The 23,602-nt window shown below is 37.9% G+C and overlaps 1 protein-coding gene and 1 non-coding gene across 6 annotated transcripts in view; one reads left to right on the forward strand and one right to left on the reverse strand.

The window, feature by feature from the left end:
* Positions 1–23,602, forward strand: part of ACOT7 (acyl-CoA thioesterase 7) — a 207,042-nt gene that overhangs the window by 170,917 nt on the left and 12,523 nt on the right. The gene's annotated exons all lie outside the window — the stretch shown is intronic.
* Positions 20,889–21,070, reverse strand: LOC130294689 (U2 spliceosomal RNA). Its single transcript, XR_008848581.1, has one exon. It is a non-coding gene; the product is annotated as a U2 spliceosomal RNA (small nuclear RNA).

A 23,602-nucleotide genomic window follows, 5' to 3' on the forward strand; every position in this document is an offset into this window, starting at 1 on the left:
TGTACACACACACTGTACACACACACTGTACACACACATACTGTACACACACATACTGTACACACACATACTGTACACACACACACATACTGTACACACACAATAGCATAATGTACACACACACTCACAATGACATACTGTACACACACTCACAAGTACATACTGTACACACATACTGTACACACACTCACAATGACATACTGTACACACAAGTACATACTGTACACACACACATACAATGACATACTGTACACACACATACTGTATACACACACATACTGTACACACATACTGTACACATACATACTGTACACACATACATACTGTACACACACATACTGTACACACACATACTGTACACACACACATACTGTACACACACATACTGTACACACATACTGTACACACATACATACTGTACACACACACACTGTACACACACATACTGTACACACACACACACTCACAATGACATACTGTACACACAAGTACATACTGTACACACACACATACAATGACATACTCTACACACACATACTGTACACACACATACTGTACACACACACATACTGTACACACATACTGTACACACATACTGTACACACAAGTACATACTGTACACACACACATACAATGACATACTGTACACACACATACTGTACACACACATACTGTACACACACATACTGTACACACACATACTGTACACACATACTGTACACACATACTGTACACACATACTGTACACACACACATACTGTACACACATACTGTACACACATACTGTACACACACACATACTGTACACACATACATACTGTACACACATACTGTACACACACACATACTGTGCACACATACATACTGTACACACATACATACTGTACACACACACATACTGTACACACACACATACTGTACACACACACATACATACTGTACACACATACATACTGTACACACACAATAGCATAATGTACACACAATGACATACTGTACACACACTCACAATGACACTGTACACACAAGTACATACTGTACACACACACATACAATGACATACTGTACACACACAATAACATACTGTACACATACATACAATACCATACTGTACATATACATACAATGACATACTGTACACACAGTACCGTACTGTACACACACAATAACATACTGTACACACAGTACCATACTGTACACACACAATAACATACTGTACACTCACAATGACATACTGTACACTCACAATGACATACTGTACACTCACAATGACATACTGTACACTCACAATGACATACTGTACACACCCATACAATGACATATTGTACACACACAGTACCATACTGTACACACACAATGACATACTGTACACACACACTCACAATGACATACTGTAGACACAGTGTAGTAGATAAGATGTCTAGGGGTGGAGTACCCCTTTTACTCACAGATTTGGGTCCCACCTTTCTCCTGGGAGAGGAGGCTAGACTACGGACTCTTCCCACAGCCATAGACTTAGGAAGCATCACGTGACCAAGGCATCATTCATCTGATACAACAGTATATGCAAGTTTTAACCCTTCCCCTCATGTGTATGCTGTTAATGTGGTGCAAGCCACTGAAACAATTTACCAAGAAAACTCCCAGAACTCCCAGCACATGTGTGTGTATATATATATATATATATATATATATATATATATATATAGTTCTCTCATTGCCACACGACAACTTCTTCAATGTTGTCTGGAACCACAGGTACTGGGACATTAAACAGACACTTATAGGGGGTCTCTGTGGCTGTCACTGTATTGGGGACACTATGGTTCTCATTAGCTTGAGGGGTACTCTGGCTGTACCTAGTTTTGTGGCACTGTCACTAGTTTGGATGGCACTGTAGCTGTCACGGCACATCGGTTCACACCTGTATTATGGAAGCCCCATGTCTAAACAGAGACCCCAGTACAGGTGTGAATAGAGCCTCATGAGGGCATTGTGCCCATTACTTTGATGTGTCCAAGGGGACTAGATTTGGGGGGCTCGGGCATCCTCAGTGTTTTTTTTTGGGTGGAGCAAAAATTTTCAAAAGTGTCCAAGTCTGGTAGTGACCCTTGTGGATCAGGAGCCATATTGGTCTTCACATTGTTCCCCTTTATAGTTGAGAAACATCTAAATCAGTGTTTTCCAACCAGGGTGCCTCCAGCTGTGGCAAAACTACAACTCCCAGCATGCCCGGACAGCCAAAGGCTGTCCGGGCATGCTGGGAGTTGTAGTTTTTTGCAACAGCTGGAGGCACCCTGGTTGGGAAACACTGATGATCAAAATAGACAATGAGAGAATAGAAGTGCCCTATTTTTGTCTGATTAACTATTTTTAGGGAGAATTTTTCTTCTTTGTTCCCATCCCAGAGATTTTGTCCTTATCAAGTTCATGTAATTTGCATTTAATAGGCAATGACAGATACACGCCGGGATTATACATGTATTTATATAAAACAGGAGACCGTACAATGCAAACATAGCGGGCTATAAATACACGCCGGTGAGATTCATTAAAATTCATCCAGAATACCGGAGCGTCCCCCAGGCCTCCGCGAGAAGGACACATCACATCAGTCAGGAGCCGACGCCGCTCGACACCGATGTAATAAATAATCAATGACAGAAAACGGGGAGAGACATTAGGAGCTTAATCAGGAAATATTAATAATCTCAGGGCTATAAATATGTGTTACTATAAAACTACCGCATATTTACAATTAAAAAAACTATATTGTCCTGTATGTACAAGAATATACCTACGATAATACTGTTTCCAATATATAAGAATATAACTACTATAATACTGCTCCTATATACAAGAATATAACTACAATAATACTGCTCCTATATACAAGAATATAACTACTATAATACTGCTCCTATATACAAGAATATAACTACTATAATACTGCTCCTATATACAAGAATACAACTACTATAATACTGCTCCTATATACAAGAATATAACTACTATAATACTGCTCCTATATACAAGAATATAACTACTATAATACTGCTCCTATATACAAGAATATAACTACTATAATACTGCTCCTATATACAAGAATATATCTACTATAATACTGCCTCCTATATACAAGAATATAACTACTATAATACTGCCTCCTATATACAAGAATATAACTACTATAATACTGCTCCTATATACAAGAATATAACTACTATAATACTGCTCCTATATACAAGAATATAACTACTATAATACTGCTCCTATATACAAGAATATAACTACTATAATACTGCTCCTATATACAAGAATATAACTACTATAATACTGCTCCTATATACAAGAATATAACTACTATAATACTGCTCCTATATACAAGAATATATCTACTATAATACTGCTCCTATATACAAGAATATAACTACTATAATACTGCTCCTATATACAAGAATATAACTACTATAATACTGCTCCTATATACAAGAATATAACTACTATAATACTGCTCCTATATACAAGAATATAACTACTATAATACTTCCCCCATATACAAGAATATAACTACTATAATACTGCCCCTATATACAAGAATAAAACTACTATAATACTGCTCCTATATACAAGAATATAACTACTATAAGACTGCTCCTATATACAAGAATATAACTAGTATAATACTGTATCCTATATACAAGAATATAACTACTATAATACTGCCTCCTATATACAAGAATATAACTACTATAATACTGCTCCTATATACAAGAATATAACTACTATAATACTGCTCCTATATACAAGAATATAACTACTATAATACTGCTCCTGTATACAAGAATATAACTACTATAATACTGCTCCTATATACAAGAATATAACTATTATAATACTGCTCCTATATACAAGAATATAACTACTATAATATTGCTCCTATATACAAGAATATAACTACTATAATACTGCTCCTATATACAAGAATATAACTACTATAATACTGCTCCTATAAACAAGAATATAACTACTATAATACTGCTCCTATAGACAAGAATATATCTACTATAATACTGCTCCTGTATACAAGAATATAACTACTATAACACTGCTCCTATATACAAGAATATAACTATTATAATACTGCCTCCTATATACAAGAATATAACTACTATAATACTGCTCCTATATACAAGAATATAACTACTATAATACTGCTCCTATATACAAGAATATAACTACTATAATACTGCTCCTATATACAAGACTATAACTACTATAATACTGCTCCTATATACAAGAATATAACTACTATAATACTGCTCCTATATACAACAATATAACTACTATAATACTGCTCCTATATACAAGACTATAACTACTATAATACTGATCCTATATACAAGGATATAACTACTATAATACTGCTCCTATATACAGGAATATAACTATTATAATACTGCTCCTGTATACAAGAATATAACTACTATAATACTGCTCCTATATACAAGAATATAACTACTATAATACTGCCTCCTATATACAAGAATATAACTACTATAATACTGCTCCTATATTCAAGAATATAACTACTATAATACTGCTCCTATATACAAGAATATAACTACTATAATGCTGCCTCCTATATACAAGAATATAACTACTATAATACTGCTCCTATATACAAGAATATAACTACTATAATACTGCTCCTGTATACAAGAATATAACTACTATAATACTGCTCCTATATACAAGAATATAACTATTATAATACTGCTCCTATATACAAGAATATAACTACTATAATATTGCTCCTATATACAAGAATATAACTACTATAATACTGCTCCCTATATACAAGAATATAACTACTATAATACTGCTCCTATATACAAGAATATAACTACTATAATACTGCCTCCTTTATACAAGAATATAACTACTATAATACTGCCTCCTATATACAAGAATATAACTACTATAATACTGCTCCTATATACAAGAATATAACTACTATAATAATGCTCCTATATACAAGAATATAACTATTATAATACTGCTCCTATATACAAGAATATAACTACTATAATACTGCTCCTATATACAAGAATATAACTACTATAATACTGCCTCCTATATACAAGAATATAACTACTATAATACTGCTCCTATATACAAGAATATAACTACTATAATACTGCCTCCTATATACAAGAATATAACTACTATAATACTGCCTCCTATATACAAGAATATAACTACTATAATACTGCCTCCTATATACAAGAATATAACTACTATAATACTGCCTCCTATATACAAGAATATAACTGCTATAATACTGCTCCTATATACAAGAATATAACTACTATAATACTGCTCCTATATACAAGAATATAACTACTATAATACTGCCCCCTATATACAAGAATATAACTTCTATAATACTGTATTCTAAGCACAAGAATATAATGCTATCACCTATGGACAGAAATATGATTGTTCTTGTCCCTTTTATTTTATACTTTTCCTTTGTCTCCTTATTTCCTCACATAGAGGACGATCACATGGAGATGTTTTCCTATATTTAGTGATTTTAGGAGGCGGTATTGGTTGTTTCTTCCCTCCCCATAGGATTTAATTATCTGATCATTTAATGTATAACACACGGTGTGAAGTACATACGGTAATCCATTTATGGAAAGTCTCATTAATCTGATAAGGCGTCGTCTGACTTACACGCTCCTCACAATTATCTGCGCACCGCATAGCAAACCTCTTCAGATGTGAAGGATTTAAGTGGATATAACAGGAGATGCTCTTCATCGCCTGAGAAGGTGCGAAAACTAATTAAATCATCGATGTCAGAGCTCGATCCAGGAAATAAAGGGGCCGGAGAAGAACAAAGACGACTGATACACCCGTTGGGGGGCGGAGAAGAACAAAGACGACTGATACACCCGTCAGGGGGCGGAGAAGAACAAAGACGACTGATACACCCGTTGGGGGGCGGAGAAGAACAAAGACGACTGATACACCCGTCAGGGGGCGGAGAAGAACAAAGACGACTGAAACACCCGTCAGGGGGCGGAGAAGAACAAAGATGACTGATACACCCGTCAGGGGGCGGAGAAGAACAATGACGACTGATACACCCGTCAGGGGGCGGAGAAGAACAGAGACGACTGAAACACCCTTCAGGGAGAGAACAGATGACTGATACACCCTTCAGAGGGGCAGAGAAGAACAGACGACTAATACACCCGTCAGGGGGCGGAGAAGAGCAAAGACGACTGATACACCCTTCAGGGGGGCAGAGAAGAACAGACGACTGATACACCCGTCAGGGGGCGGAGAAGAACAAAGACGACTGATACACCCGTCAGGGGGCGGAGGAGAAGAAAAACACACCCCCTCTTATAGACTTGCATTGAGGGGGCGTGGCATCACAAGGGGTGTGGCCGTAACGTCACAACCCCCTTCGCCCACACCAAGCGTTCTAAATAACCACCGGGTGCTGCACAGAGATCGTGGGGGTCCCAGCTGCGGGACCCCAGTGATCAAACATCTTATCCCCAGGGCTGGCTTTAATGCGGGGCAAACTGGGCAATTTCCCAGGGCCCCCATCCCCCAGGGGGCCCCCTGCGGGCTGCTCAGTGACGGATCCAGGGGGCCAGGGGCAGGCAACGGTGCAATTGCATACACTGTATATGGCTGAAGGCTGTATGTCTGTGGGGAAACTATACCGCCAACCTGATGTGGGGGAACTATACTGCCAACCAAATGTGGGGGAACTATACTGCCAACTTCATGTGGGTGAACTATACTGCCAACTTAATGTGGGGGAACTACAACCTAATTTGGGGGAACTATACTGCAAACCTAATGTGGGGGAACTACAACCTAATGTGGGGGAACTATACTGCCAACTAAATGTGGGGTAACTATACTGCCTACCTAATGTGGGGGAACATACTGCCTACCTAATGTGGGGGAACTATACTGCCAACCTAATGTGGGGGAACATACTGCCTACCTAATGTGGGGGAACTATACTGCCAATCTAATGTGGAGAACTATACTGCCAACCTAATGTGGGGGAACTACAACCTAATGTATGGGAACTATACAAAAATATAAATTTTACTATTGTGATCCCTATAACTCTTTTAGTTTTCTGTATATGGGGATGTGAGGGTCATTTTTTGCGCTGTGATTTGTAGTTTTTATCGGTACCATTTTTGTTTTGATGGGACTTTTCAATTGCTTTTTAGATATTTACTAAGTGACCCAAAAATTTGCAAATCTGGTTAGTGCACTATTACGACTTTTGGGGCCCCACTTTAGATTTTGCCCAGGGCCACGCTAAGCCTAAAACCGGCCCTGCTTAAGATGTCTAGGGGCGGAGTACCCCTTTAAGCTTCATTTTTTATGTGAACGACTTTCATCCGCCGTGTCCCACCTTCTATATATACATTCTATAACCTTCATCTGTCACCCCAAGCCTTGGACGGGCGCCATCTTATCTACGAAGATTTGTTTCATTTACTAGTCGAGTCATTTATAACAAGTTAGACTTGGAAATTTTCATTGGTCAGAATTTTTTTTTTATATTTCTTTCCCCCATAATCCTTTGCGGTCAGTACCTGATAGGCTGTGCACTATCATAGATCTCATTAGCCGGCGCTATTTTGGGTAATGATCCTAATGGAACATCGGTCATTTACTGGTCCCGTCTCTAATTATAGCGGAAGGAGAACGTGGATCTGAGACGTCTGTGAAAAATGATGCAAGTGCCTGACATTGTATAAGATCTCTGGAATAAAGATGTTTCTAAATATTAAAGATTGTCTGTACGGGATACGGAACAAAATCTATAGATAACAAACATCCAGGGACCGAAAATCTGGAGATCTTGTTGTTTTTTAGACTTGTTTTTTAAGTTTTAAACCTTTTGTAGTGTAGTGTATTGAAGTGTTTTTGTCTGATGAGTATGTGTTATGGTTTGTTTTTTTTTTACACCACCTGGATTGGGCAATTATTTAAAGGGGTACTCCGGTGGAAATAAAAATTCAAATCGACTGGTGCCAGAGAGTTCTACAGATTTGTAAATTACTTGTATATAAAAAATCTTAACCCTTCCAGTATTTAGCTGCTGTATGCTCCACAGGAAGTTGTGTATTTCTTTCCAATCTGACCACAGTGCTCTCTGCTGACACCTCTGTCCATGTCAGGAACTGTCCAGAGTAGGAGCAAATCCCCATAGCAAACCTCTCCTGTTCTGGACAGTTCCTGACATGGACAGAGGTGTCAGCAGAGAGCACTGTGGTCAGATTGGAAAGAAATACACAACTTCCTGTGGAGCATACAGCAGCTGATAAGTACTGGAAGGATTAAGATTTTTAAATAGAAGTAATTTACAAATCTGTAGAACTGTAGAATAATTTACAACTCAGCAAACAACTATCTATATAAGGATTCTAGAGTTTATAAAATAAACATTTTTCTATCTATTATTAGGGAATTCAGAGTAAATGGAGAGGGGTCTGTTCAGGGTTAGTATCAGAACATTTGCATCATACAATACACGGTGATATTATATGTCAGGGGGAGACCAAACAATACATGGGGATATTATAAGTCAGGAGGAGACCATACAATACATGGGGATATTATAAGTCAGGAGGAGACCATACAATACAGGGTGATATTATAAGTCAGGAGGAGACCGTACAATACATGGGGATATTATAAGGGGGAGACCATACAATACAGGGTGATATTATAAGTCAGGAGGAGACCATACAATACATGGGGATATTATAAGTCAGGAGGAGACCATACAATACACGGTGATATTATAAGTCAGGAGGAGACCGTACAATACATGGTGATATTATAAGTCAGGAGGAGACCGTACAATACATGGGGATATTATAAGTCAGGGGGAGACCATACAATACATGGGGATATTATATGTCAGGAGGAGACCGTACAATACATGGTGATATTATAAGTCAGGAGGAGACCGTACAATACATGGTGATATTATAAGTCAGGAGGAGACCGTACAATACATGGGGATATTATAAGGGGGAGACCATACAATACATGGTGATATTATATGTCAGGAGGAGACCATACAATACATGGTGATATTATAAGTCAGGAGGAGACCGTACAATACATGGGGATATTATAAGGGGGAGACCATACAATACATGGTGATATTATATGTCAGGGGGAGACCATACAATACATGGTGATATTATAAGGGGGAGACCGTACAATACATGGGGATATTATAAGTCAGGAGGAGACCATACAATACATGGTGATATTATAAGTCAGGAGGAGACCATACAATACATGGGGATATTATAAGTCAGGAGGAGACCGTACAATACATGGGGATATTATAAGTCAGGAGGAGACCGTACAATACATGGGGATATTATAAGTCAGGAGGAGACCATACAATACATGGTGATATTATAAGTCAGGAGGAGACCATACAATACATGGTGATATTATAAGTCAGGAGGAGACCGTACAATACATGGTGATATTATAAGTCAGGAGGAGACCGTACAATACATGATGATATTATATGTCAGGAGGAGACCATACAATACATGGGGATATTATAAGGGGGAGACCATACAATACATGGGGATATTATAAGTCAGGAGGAGACCATACAATACATGGTGATATTATAAGTCAGGAGGAGACCGTACAATACATGATGATATTATATGTCAGGAGGAGACCATACAATACATGGGGATATTATATGTCAGGGGGAGACCATACAATACATGGGGATATTATATGTCAGGAGGAGACCATACAATACACGGGGATATTATATGTCAGGGGGAGACCATACAATACATGGTGATATTATAAGTCAGGAGGAGACCATACAATACATGGTGATATTATATGTCAGGGGGAGACCATACAATACATGGGGATATTATAAGTCAGGAGGAGACCATACAATACATGGGGATATTATAAGTCAGGAGGAGACCATACAATACATGGGGATATTATAAGTCAGGAGGAGACCATATAATACATGGGGATATTATAAGTCAGGAGGAGACCATATAATACATGGTGATATTATAAGTCAGGAGGAGACCGTACAATACATGGGGATATTATATGTCAGGAGGAGACCATACAATACATGGGGATATTATAAGTCAGGAGGAGACCGTACAATACATGGTGATATTATATGTCAGGGGGAGACCGTACAATACATGGTGATATTATAAGTCAGGAGGAGACCGTACAATACATGATGATATTATAAGTCAGGAGGAGACCGTACAATACATGGGGATATTATATGTCAGGAGGAGACCATACAATACATGGGGATATTATATGTCAGGAGGAGACCATACAATACATGGGGATATTATATGTCAGGGGGAGACCGTACAATACATGGTGATATTATAAGTCAGGAGGAGACCATACAATACATGGGGATATTATATGTCAGGGGGAGACCATACAATACAGGGTGATATTATAAGTCAGGAGGAGACCGTACAATACATGGGGATATTATATGTCAGGGGGAGACCGTACAATACATGGTGATATTATAAGTCAGGAGGAGACCATACAATACATGGTGATATTATATGTCAGGGGGAGACCATACAATACAGGGTGATATTATAAGTCAGGAGGAGACCATACAATACATGGGGATATTATAAGTCAGGAGGAGACCGTACAATACATGGGGATATTATAAGGGGGAGACCGTACAATACATGGGGATATTATATGTCAGGAGGAGACCGTACAATACATGGGGATATTATAAGTCAGGAGGAGACCGTACAATACAGGGTGATATTATAAGTCAGGAGGAGACCATACAATACATGGTGATATTATAAGTCAGGAGGAGACCATATAATACATGGGGATATTATAAGTCAGGAGGAGACCATACAATACATGGGGATATTATAAGTCAGGAGGAGACCATACAATACATGGTGATATTATAAGTCAGGAGGAGACCGTACAATACATGGGGATATTATATGTCAGGAGGAGACCGTACAATACATGGGGATATTATAAGGGGGAGACCATACAATATATGGTGATATTATAAGTCAGGAGGAGACCATACAATACATGGGGATATTCTAAGTCAGGAGGAGACCGTACAATACATGGGGATATTATAAGGGGGAGACCATACAATACATGGTGATATTATAAGTCAGGAGGAGACCATGCAATACATGGGGATATTATAAGTCAGGAGGAGACCATACAATACATGGTGATATTATAAGTCAGGAGGAGACCGTACAATACATGGGGATATTATAAGTCAGGAGGAGACCATACAATACATGGGGATATTATAAGTCAGGAGGAGACCATACAATACATGGGGATATTATAAGTCAGGAGGAGACCATACAATACATGGTGATATTATAAGTCAGGAGGAGACCATACAATACATGGTGATATTATAAGGGGGAGACCATACAATACATGGTGATATTATAAGTCAGGAGGAGACCATACAATACATGGGGATATTATAAGTCAGGAGGAGACCATACAATACATGGGGATATTATAAGTCAGGAGGAGACCATACAATACATGGGGATATTATATGTCAGGAGGAGACCATACAATACATGGGGATATTATAAGTCAGGAGGAGACCGTACAATACATGGGGATATTATATGTCAGGAGGAGACCATACAATACATGGGGATATTATAAGTCAGGAGGAGACCAAACAATACATGGTGATATTATAAGTCAGGGGGAGACCATACAATACATGGGGATATTATAAGGGGGAGACCGTACAATACATGGGGATATTATATGTCAGGAGGAGACCATATAATACATGGGGATATTATAAGTCAGGAGGAGACCATACAATACATGGTGATATTATAAGTCAGGAGGAGACCATACAATACATGGGGATATTATAAGTCAGGAGGAGACCATACAATACATGGTGATATTATAAGTCAGGAGGAGACCATACAATACATGGAGATATTATAAGTCAGGAGAAGACCATACAATACATGGGGATATTATAAGTCAGGAGGAGACCGTACAATACAGGGTGATATTATAAGTCAGGAGGAGACCATACAATACATGGTGATATTATATGTCAGGAGGAGACCGTACAATACATGGGGATATTATATGTCAGGAGGAGACCATACAATACATGGGGATATTACATGTCAGGGGGACACCGTACAATACATGGGGATATTATAAGTCAGGGGGAGACCGTACAATACATGGTGATATTATAAGGGGGAGACCATACAATACATGGGGATATTATAAGGGGGAGACCATACAATACATGGGGATATTATAAGGGGGAGACCATACAATACATGGGGATATTATAAGGGGGAGACCATACAATACATGGGGATATTATAAGGGGGAGACCATACAATACATGGGGATATTATATGTCAGGAGGAGACCGTACAATACATGGGGATATTATAAGTCAGGAGGAGACCATACAATACATGTGATATTATAAGTCAGGAGGAGACCATACAATACATAGGGATATTATAAGTCAGGAGGAGACCGTACAATACATGGTGATATTATAAGTCAGGAGGAGACCATACAATACATGGTGATATTATATGTCAGGAGGAGACCATACAATACATGGGGATATTATAAGTCAGGAGGAGACCGTACAATACATGGTGATATTATATGTCAGGGGGAGACCGTACAATACATGGGGATATTATATGTCAGGAGGAGACCGTACAATACATGGGGATATTATATGTCAGGAGGAGACCATACAATACATGGTGATATTATAAGTCAGGAGGAGACCATACAATACATGGGGATATTATAAGTCAGGAGGAGACCATACAATACATGGTGATATTATATGTCAGGGGGAGACCGTACAATACATGGGGATATTATATGTCAGGAGGAGACCATACAATACATGGTGATATTATAAGTCAGGAGGAGACCATACAATACATGATGATATTATAAGTCAGGAGGAGACCGTACAATACATGGGGATATTATAAGTCAGGAGGAGACCATACAATACATGGTGATATTATATGTCAGGAGGAGACCATACAATACATGGTGATATTATAAGTCAGGAGGAGACCGTACAATACATGGTGATATTATAAGTCAGGAGGAGACCATACAATACATGGTGATATTATAAGGGGGAGACCATACAATACATGGTGATATTATAAGTCAGGAGGAGACCATACAATACATGGGGATATTATATGTCAGGAGGAGACCATACAATACATGGGGATATTATAAGTCAGGAGGAGACCATACAATACATGGTGATATTATAAGTCAGAAGGAGACCGTACAATACATGGTGATATTATAAGTCAGGAGGAGACCATACAATACATGGTGATATTATAAGTCAGGAGGAGACCATACAATACATGGTGATATTATAAGTCAGGAGGAGACCATACAATACATGGTGATATTATATGTCAGGAGGAGACCATACAATACATGGTGATATTATAAGTCAGGAGGAGACCATACAATACATGGGGATATTATATGTCAGGAGGAGACCATACAATACATGGTGATATTATATGTCAGGAGGAGACCATACAATACATGGTGATATTATAAGTCAGGAGGAGACCATACAATACATGTGATATTATAAGTCAGGAGGAGACCGTACAATACATGGGGATATTATAAGTCAGGAGGAGACCATACAATACATGGGGATATTATAAGGGGGAGACCGTACAATACATGGTGATATGATAAGTCAGGAGGAGACCATACAATACATGGGGATATGATAAGTCAGGAGGAGACCATACAATACATGTGATATTATAAGTCAGAAGGAGACCATACAATACATGGTGATATTATAAGGAGGAGGAGACCATACAATACATGGGGATATTATAAGTCAGGAGGAGACCATACAATACATGGTGATATTATAAGTCAGGAGGAGACCATACAATACATGGGGATATTATAAGTCAGGAGGAGACCATACAATACATGGTGATATTATAAGTCAGGAGGAGACCGAACAATACATGATGATATTATATGTCAGGGGGAGACCATACAATACATGGGGATATTATAAGTCAGGAGGAGACCGTACAATACATGATGATATTATATGTCAGGGGGAGACCATACAATACATGGTGATATTATATGTCAGGAGGAGACCGTACAATACATGGAGGAGACCATACAATACATGATGATATTATAAGTCAGGAGGAGACCATACAATACATGGGGATATTATAAGTCAGGGGGAGACCGTACAATACATGTGATATTATAAGTCAGGAGGAGACCGTACAATACATGGGGATATTATAAGTCAGGAGGAGACCATACAATACATGGTGATATTATAAGTCAGAAGGAGACCATACAATACATGGTGATATTATAAGTCAGGAGGAGACCGTACAATACATGGTGATATTATAAGTCAGGAGGAGACCATACAATACATGGTGATATTATAAGTCAGGAGGAGACCATACAATACATGGGGATATTATAAGTCAGGGGGAGACCGTACAATACATGGTGATATTATAAGTCAGGAGGAGACCATACAATACATGGGGATATTATAAGGAGGAGGAGACCATACAATACATGATGATATTATAAGTCAGGAGGAGACCGTACAATACATGGGGATATTATATGTCAGGAGGAGACCGTACAATACATGGAGGAGACCATACAATACATGATGATATTATAAGTCAGGAGGAGACCATACAATACATGGGGATATTATAAGTCAGGGGGAGACCGTACAATACATGTGATATTATAAGTCAGGAGGAGACCATACAATACATGGGGATATTATAAGTCAGGGGGAGACCGTACAATACATGGTAATATTATAAGGAGGAGGAGACCATACAATACATGATGATATTATAAGTCAGGAGGAGACCGTACAATACATGGGGATATTATAAGTCAGGAGGAGACCATACAATACATGGTGATATTATAAGTCAGAAGGAGACCATACAATACATGGTGATATTATAAGTCAGGAGGAGACCGTACAATACATGGTGATATTATAAGTCAGAAGGAGACCGTACAATACATGGGGATATTATAAGGAGGAGGAGACCATACAATACATGATGATATTATAAGTCAGGAGGAGACCGTACAATACATGGGGATATTATAAGTCAGGAGGAGACCATACAATACATGGTGATATTATATGTCAGGAGGAGACCATACAATACATGGTGATATTATAAGTCAGGAGGAGACCGTACAATACATGGTGATATTATAAGTCAGGAGGAGACCATACAACACATGGTGATATTATAAGGGGGAGACCATACAATACATGGTGATATTATATGTCAGGAGGAGACCATACAATACATGGTGATATTATATGTCAGGAGGAGACCATACAATACATGGGGATATTATAAGTCAGGAGGAGACCATATAATACATGGTGATATTATATGTCAGGAGGAGACCATATAATACATGGTGATATTATAAGTCAGGAGGAGACCATACAATACATGGTGATATTATATGTCAGGAGGAGACCATACAATACATGGTGATATTATAAGTCAGGAGGAGACCATACAATACATGGTGATATTATATGTCAGGAGGAGACCGTACAATACATGGGGATATTATATGTCAGGAGGAGACCATACAATACATGGTGATATTATATGTCAGGAGGAGACCATACAATACATGTGATATTATAAGTCAGGAGGAGACCGTACAATACATGGGGATATTATAAGTCAGGAGGAGACCATACAATACATGGGGATATGATAAGTCAGGAGGAGACCATACAATACATGTGATATTATAAGTCAGAAGGAGACCATACAATACATGGTGATATTATAAGGAGGAGGAGACCATACAATACATGGGGATATTATAAGTCAGGAGGAGACCATACAATACATGGTGATATTATAAGTCAGGAGGAGGCCGAACAATACATGATGATATTATATGTCAGGGGGAGACCATACAATACATGGGGATATTATAAGTCAGGAGGAGACCATACAATACATGGTGATATTATAAGTCAGAAGGAGACCATACAATACATGGTGATATTATATGTCAGGAGGAGACCGTACAATACATGGAGGAGACCATACAATACATGATGATATTATAAGTCAGGAGGAGACCATACAATACATGGGGATATTATAAGTCAGGGGGAGACCGTACAATACATGTGATATTATAAGTCAGGAGGAGACCATACAATACATGGGGATATTATAAGTCAGGGGGAGACCGTACAATACATGGTGATATTATAAGGAGGAGGAGACCATACAATACATGATGATATTATAAGTCAGGAGGAGACCGTACAATACATGGGGATATTATAAGTCAGGAGGAGACCATACAATACATGGTGATATTATAAGTCAGAAGGAGACCATACAATACATGGTGATATTATAAGTCAGAAGGAGACCGTACAATACATGGTGATATTATAAGTCAGGAGGAGACCATACAATACATGATGATATTATAAGTCAGGAGGAGACCATACAATACATGGGGATATTATATGTCAGGGGGAGACCGTACAATACATGGGGATATTATATGTCAGGAGGAGACCATACAATACATGGTGATATTATAAGTCAGGAGGAGACCGTACAATACATGGGGATATTATATGTCAGGAGGAGACCGTACAATACATGGTGATATTATAAGTCAGGAGGAGACCGTACAATACATGGGGATATTATAAGGGGGAGACCATACAATACATGGTGATATTATATGTCAGGGGGAGACCATACAATACATGGTGATATTATATGTCAGGAGGAGACCATACAATACATGGTGATATTATATGTCAGGAGGAGACCATACAATACATGGTGATATTATATGTCAGGAGGAGACCATACAATACATGGTGATATTATAAGTCAGGAGGAGACCGTACAATACATGGTGATATTATATGTCAGGAGGAGACCATACAATACATGGTGATATTATATGTCAGGAGGAGACCATACAATACATGGGGATATTATAAGTCAGGGGGAGACCGTACAATACATGGTGATATTATAAGGGGGAGGAGACCATACAGTACATGGGGATATTATAAGTCAGGAGGAGACCGTACAATACATGGGGATATTATAAGTCAGGAGGAGACCATACAATACATGGTGATATTATAAGTCAGAAGGAGACCGTACAATACATGGTGATATTATAAGTCAGGAGGAGACCGTACAATACATGGTGATATTATAAGTCAGGAGGAGACCATACAATACATGGGGATATTATAAGTCAGGGGGAGACCATACAATACATGGGGATATTATAAGTCAGGAGGAGACCATACAATACATGGGGATATTATATGTCAGGAGGAGACCATATAATACATGGTGATATTATATGTCAGGGGGAGACCATACAATACATGGTGATATTATAAGTCAGGAGGAGACCATACAATACATGGTGATATTATATGTCAGGAGGAGACCGTACAATACATGGTGATATTATAAGTCAGGAGGAGACCATACAATACATGGTGATATTATATGTCAGGAGGAGACCATACAATACATGGGGATATTATAAGTCAGGGGGAGACCGTACAATACATGGTGATATTATAAGGGGGAGGAGACCATACAGTACATGGGGATATTATAAGTCAGGAGGAGACCGTACAATACATGGGGATATTATAAGTCAGGAGGAGACCATACAATACATGGTGATATTATAAGTCAGAAGGAGACCATACAATACATGGTGATATTATAAGTCAGAAGGAGACCATACAATACATGGTGATATTATAAGTCAGGAGGAGACCATACAATACATGGGGATATTATAAGTCAGGGGGAGACCATACAATACATGGGGATATTATATGTCAGGAGGAGACCATATAATACATGGTGATATTATAAGTCAGGAGGAGACCATATAATACATGGGGATATTATAAGTCAGGAGGAGACCATACAATACATGGGGATATTATAAGTCAGGAGGAGACCATACAATACATGGTGATATTATAAGTCAGGAGGAGACCGTACAATACATGGTGATATTATAAGTCAGGAGGAGACCGTACAATACATGGGGATATTATAAGTCAGGGGGAGACCGTACAATACATGGTGATATTATAAGTCAGGAGGAGACCATACAATACATGGGGATATTATAAGTCAGGAGGAGACCGAACAATACATGATGATATTATATGTCAGGGGGAGACCATACAATACATGGGGATATTATAAGTCAGGAGGAGACCGAACAATACATGATGATATTATATGTCAGGAGGAGACCATACAATACATGGGGATATTATAAGTCAGGAGGAGACCATACAATACATGGTGATATTATAAGTCAGAAGGAGACCATACAATACATGGTGATATTATATGTCAGGAGGAGACCGTACAATACATGGAGGAGACCATACAATACATGATGATATTATAAGTCAGGAGGAGACCATACAATACATGGGGATATTATAAGGAGGAGGAGACCGTACAATACATGGTGATATTATAAGTCAGAAGGAGACCATACAATACATGGTGATATTATATGTCAGGAGGAGACCATACAATACATGGGGATATTATAAGGAGGAGGAGACCGTACAATACATGGTGATATTATAAGTCAGAAGGAGACCATACAATACATGGTGATATTATATGTCAGGAGGAGACCGTACAATACATGGGGATATTATAAGTCAGGGGGAGACCGTACAATACATGGTGATATTATAAGTCAGGAGGAGACCATACAATACATGGGGATATTATAAGGAGGAGGAGACCATACAATACATGATGATATTATAAGTCAGGAGGAGACCGTACAATACATGGGGATATTATAAGTCAGGAGGAGACCATACAATACATGGTGATATTATAAGTCAGAAGGAGACCGTACAATACATGGGGATATTACAAGTCAGGAGAAGACCATACAATACATGGTGATATTATAAGTCAGGAGGAGACCGTACAATACATGGTGATATTATAAGTCAGAAGGAGACCGTACAATACATGGTGATATTATAAGTCAGGAGGAGACCATACAATACATGATGATATTATAAGTCAGGAGGAGACCATACAATACATGGGGATATTATAAGTCAGGAGGAGACCATACAATACATGGGGATATTATATGTCAGGAGGAGACCGTACAATACATGGGGATATTATAAGTCAGGAGGAGACCGTACAATACATGGGGATATTATAAGTCAGGAGGAGACCATACAATACATGATGATATTATAAGTCAGGAGGAGACCATACAATACATGGGGATATTATATGTCAGGAGGAGACCATACAATACATGGTGATATTATAAGTCAGGAGGAGACCGTACAATACATGGGGATATTATAAGTCAGGAGGAGACCATACAATACATGGGGATATTATAAGTCAGGAGGAGACCATACAATACATGGGGATATTATAAGTCAGGAGGAGACCATACAATACATGGGGATATTATAAGTCAGGAGGAGACCATACAATACATGGGGATATTATAAGTCAGGAGGAGACCATACAATACATGATGATATTATAAGTCAGGAGGAGACCATACAATACATGGGGATATTATATGTCAGGAGGAGACCATACAATACATGGTGATATTATAAGTCAGGAGGAGACCATACAATACATGGTGATATTATAAGTCAGGAGGAGACCATACAATACATGGGGATATTATAAGTCAGGGGGAGACCGTACAATACATGGTGATATTATAAGTCAGGAGGAGACCATACAATACATGGGGATATTATAAGTCAGGGGGAGACCATACAATACATGGGGATATTATAAGGGGGAGACCATACAATACATGGTGATATTATAAGGGGGAGACCATACAATACATGGGGATATTATATGTCAGGAGGAGACCATACAATACATATTTATTTATTTTTTTAAGAGCCAGGGCGCGTGTTCTCTATCACCCAAAGTGCAAGAAAAAGTGCAAACGTGTCACACTAAAAAACATGCACAAAGGATGCGATCTATCGCTAAGCCCTTCTCCAACAGTAGAGAGGCCCCCCAACAAACCTACCCTTCACCTCTGGGCCAAAAAGCACCTGCAAGGATCCAGGTTCGATGGCCCTTTTCACTGAAGCTACTAAGGGGCTAAAAATGCTCCTAGCTTCAACCAAGGTATCAGCCAAAGAGCCGTATACTGATGGCACCTTGACCGAAGCCAAGATGCACAGGGGTTGCAGAGAGGTTAGGAATCTAATGGCCACACACACCTCCCCTAGACCGCCAGGAGGGACACCCAGAAGGGCTACCACATCCTGCCAATCCTGTGCACATAGAAAAACATGAAACATGGCACAGTGACGAACAAAAATTAATAAATAAGTGGACGAGTGCAGATATACTGCCCGGTCATCCGGCCAGATCTATAAAAATTTCCCCGATTCTAGCCAGAATGCCGGGATACCAAGGGTGAGTGCCAAAGGTGAAGAGTAATGGTGCAGTGCATTCACTCAGTGAGTTATAACACCCAGTGAGTTTCGGCACTTCAGGGTCACCACTCCCCAAGGCACAGAAGTACCTCGGCTCTACACCCCCCAACCTCATGGCGAGACCCGGAGGAAACAGGTGACATCAGGACAGCCGTTGAGCTGGTTATGTGGCACCAGTCCCGGAGCACCCCGGTACACCTGCTCCTCCATGCAGCATCCATCCTACATCAATGACAAAGACTAAACCACCGATAAGAACAGATACTACACTAGATCTTAGCCAAAAGGCCGAGAAGCGAAGAGAAGGCAATTGAATTGTAATACCCAGCACAACCCATGGACGTAATTACTGCAGCCATGGACAATCCCTTTAAATTGGCACTCTCATTAAAACATTTTTTGCTATTGCACTCCTTATGGTAAATAAAAAAATCTTTCTATTTTCTGTGTTTTATTTGTGTTTAAAAATGTTGCCACTAGGTGTCTCCCTACTTGTCCGGGGCACATTTCCCCCATCTCTTGCACAGACATTGGACTCCTGCTGGCCTGGCAGAAGTCCAAAATCAGAAAAATGCAATCTGGATTGCTGAGGGGGGAGGGTGCAGCCTTAGCCAATCATAGCTCATCTCACACTGAACTGCTCTGGGCTGTGTGTAGCAGAGTGAGGGACGAAGTTCTCCCCTGTATCGCTTAAGATGATGTCACGCCTGCTGGGGAACGCCCCTTCCCAGTCTGTGAATCTGACTGAGACTGAGCAGAAAATACAGAGCAATATCAAGGCAGAAAACTAAAAAATAATACAAATAAAGGCCGGGGGTGGATTATCATGATGGGGGCAGTGACCTGGGGGGATTATAACATTTAACAAGATCATGACAGGTAATCTTTAAGAAGCTATGTTCCTCTCCTTTGTGGTGTTCACCTGGCGCCTGGCTGCCACCCCGGAGTTGGGCTTCGGAGAGCCGCCGCCACTGTTGCTGTGGTTTCTGCATGAAAGATGTTTATGTCCTGAGGCGCTGAGGAGGAGGACGGGGGAAAGATTAGGCCAGATTATTCCAGTGATGATTTGTGACCTAGAAATTACTTTAGGGTGCCTCCGAGCGAAGGTACTGGCATTTGTTAGGCTGCAGCTAGACCGGCGCTTTTGTCCTGTGTCTGCGCAACTTGATGGGAATTCGGTTTGTCAGGGATTTTTTTCTACCTCTGCAGATTATGTAATAAATATTCAAACTAAGAGGAAAGTGTAAATGCTGTAAGATTAATTTTATTGTTATTATTATTTATATTATTATTATTATTATTATCTTAATGATTAGTATTTCTATTAATGTTATTATTATTTATTATTAGTAGTATTTCTATTAATATTATCTTTATTTATTATTATTAGTATTTCTATTAATATTATTAGTATCTTTATTATAAGTAATATTTCTATTAATATTTTTATTATTAGTATTTCTATTCAAATTAATATTATCTTTATTATTATTAGTTTTTCTATTCATATTATTATTATCTTTATTATTAGTAGTATTTATATTCATATTATTATTATCTATATTAGTGGTATTTCTATTAAAATCATTATCTTTATTATTATTAGTTTTTCTATTAAAATTATTATTATTATCTTTATTATTATTAGTATTTCTATTAATATTATCTTTATTATTAGTATTTCTATTAATATTATCTTTATTATTAGCATTTCTATTAATATCTTTATTATTAGTAGTATTTCTATTAATATTATTATCTTTATTATTTGTAGTTTTTCTATTAATATTATTATTATCTTTATTATTAGTAGTATTTCTATTAATATTATTATCTTTATTATTAGTAGTATTTCTATTAATATTATTATCTTTATTATTAGTAGTTTTTCTATTATTATTATCTTTATTATTAGTAGTATTTCTATTAATATTATTATCTTTATTATTTGTAGTTTTTCTATTAATATTATTATCTTTATTATTAGTAGTATTTCTATTAATATCTTTATTATTAGTAGTATTTCTATTAATATTATTATCTTTATTATTTGTAGTTTTTCTATTAATATTATTATCTTTATTATTTGTAGTTTTTCTATTAATATTATTATCTTTATTATTAGTAGTATTTCTATTATTATTATCTTTATTATTAGTAGTATTTCTATTATTATTATCTTTATTATTAGTAGTATTTCTATTATTATTATCTTTATTATTAGTAGTATTTCTATTATTATTATCTTTATTATTAGTAGTTTTTCTATTATTATTATCTTTATTATTAGTAGTATTTCTATTAGTATTATTACTTGTAGTATTTTATATTTTGTTTATGTCAATACTAGAAGAAAGTGATTCTATGGGAACAGTAATATTGTCAACATTGTATGGACCACCTAGTGGTAACAGGGACCAACAGGGGACCTGTCGCCATTCAGTGTTTTTTTTCCATACATTTAAGGAAATATGTTCTCTGAGGAAACTTTGTAATCATCAAAACAATTTTTTTTGGGATTATAGGTCCCATGTGCCCTAGGGCTTTAAAGAGGTACTCCATCGGAAAAAAAAAAAATTCAAATCAGCTGGTGCCAGAAAGTTATACAAATTTGTAAATTACTTCTATATAAAAATCTTAATCCTTCCAATACTTATCAGCTGCTGTATGCTCCACAGGAAGTTGTGTAGTTATTTCCAGTGTGACCACAGTGCTCTCTGCTGTCCATATCAGGAACTGTCCAGAGCAGGAGAGGTTTGCTATGGGGATTTGCTCCTGCTCTGGACAGTTCCTGACGTGGTCAGAGATGTCAGCAGAGATCACTTTGGTCTG

The sequence above is a fragment of the Hyla sarda genome, chromosome 10, assembly GCF_029499605.1.
Source record: "Hyla sarda isolate aHylSar1 chromosome 10, aHylSar1.hap1, whole genome shotgun sequence".
Taxonomy (NCBI): Eukaryota; Metazoa; Chordata; class Amphibia; order Anura; family Hylidae; genus Hyla; species Hyla sarda.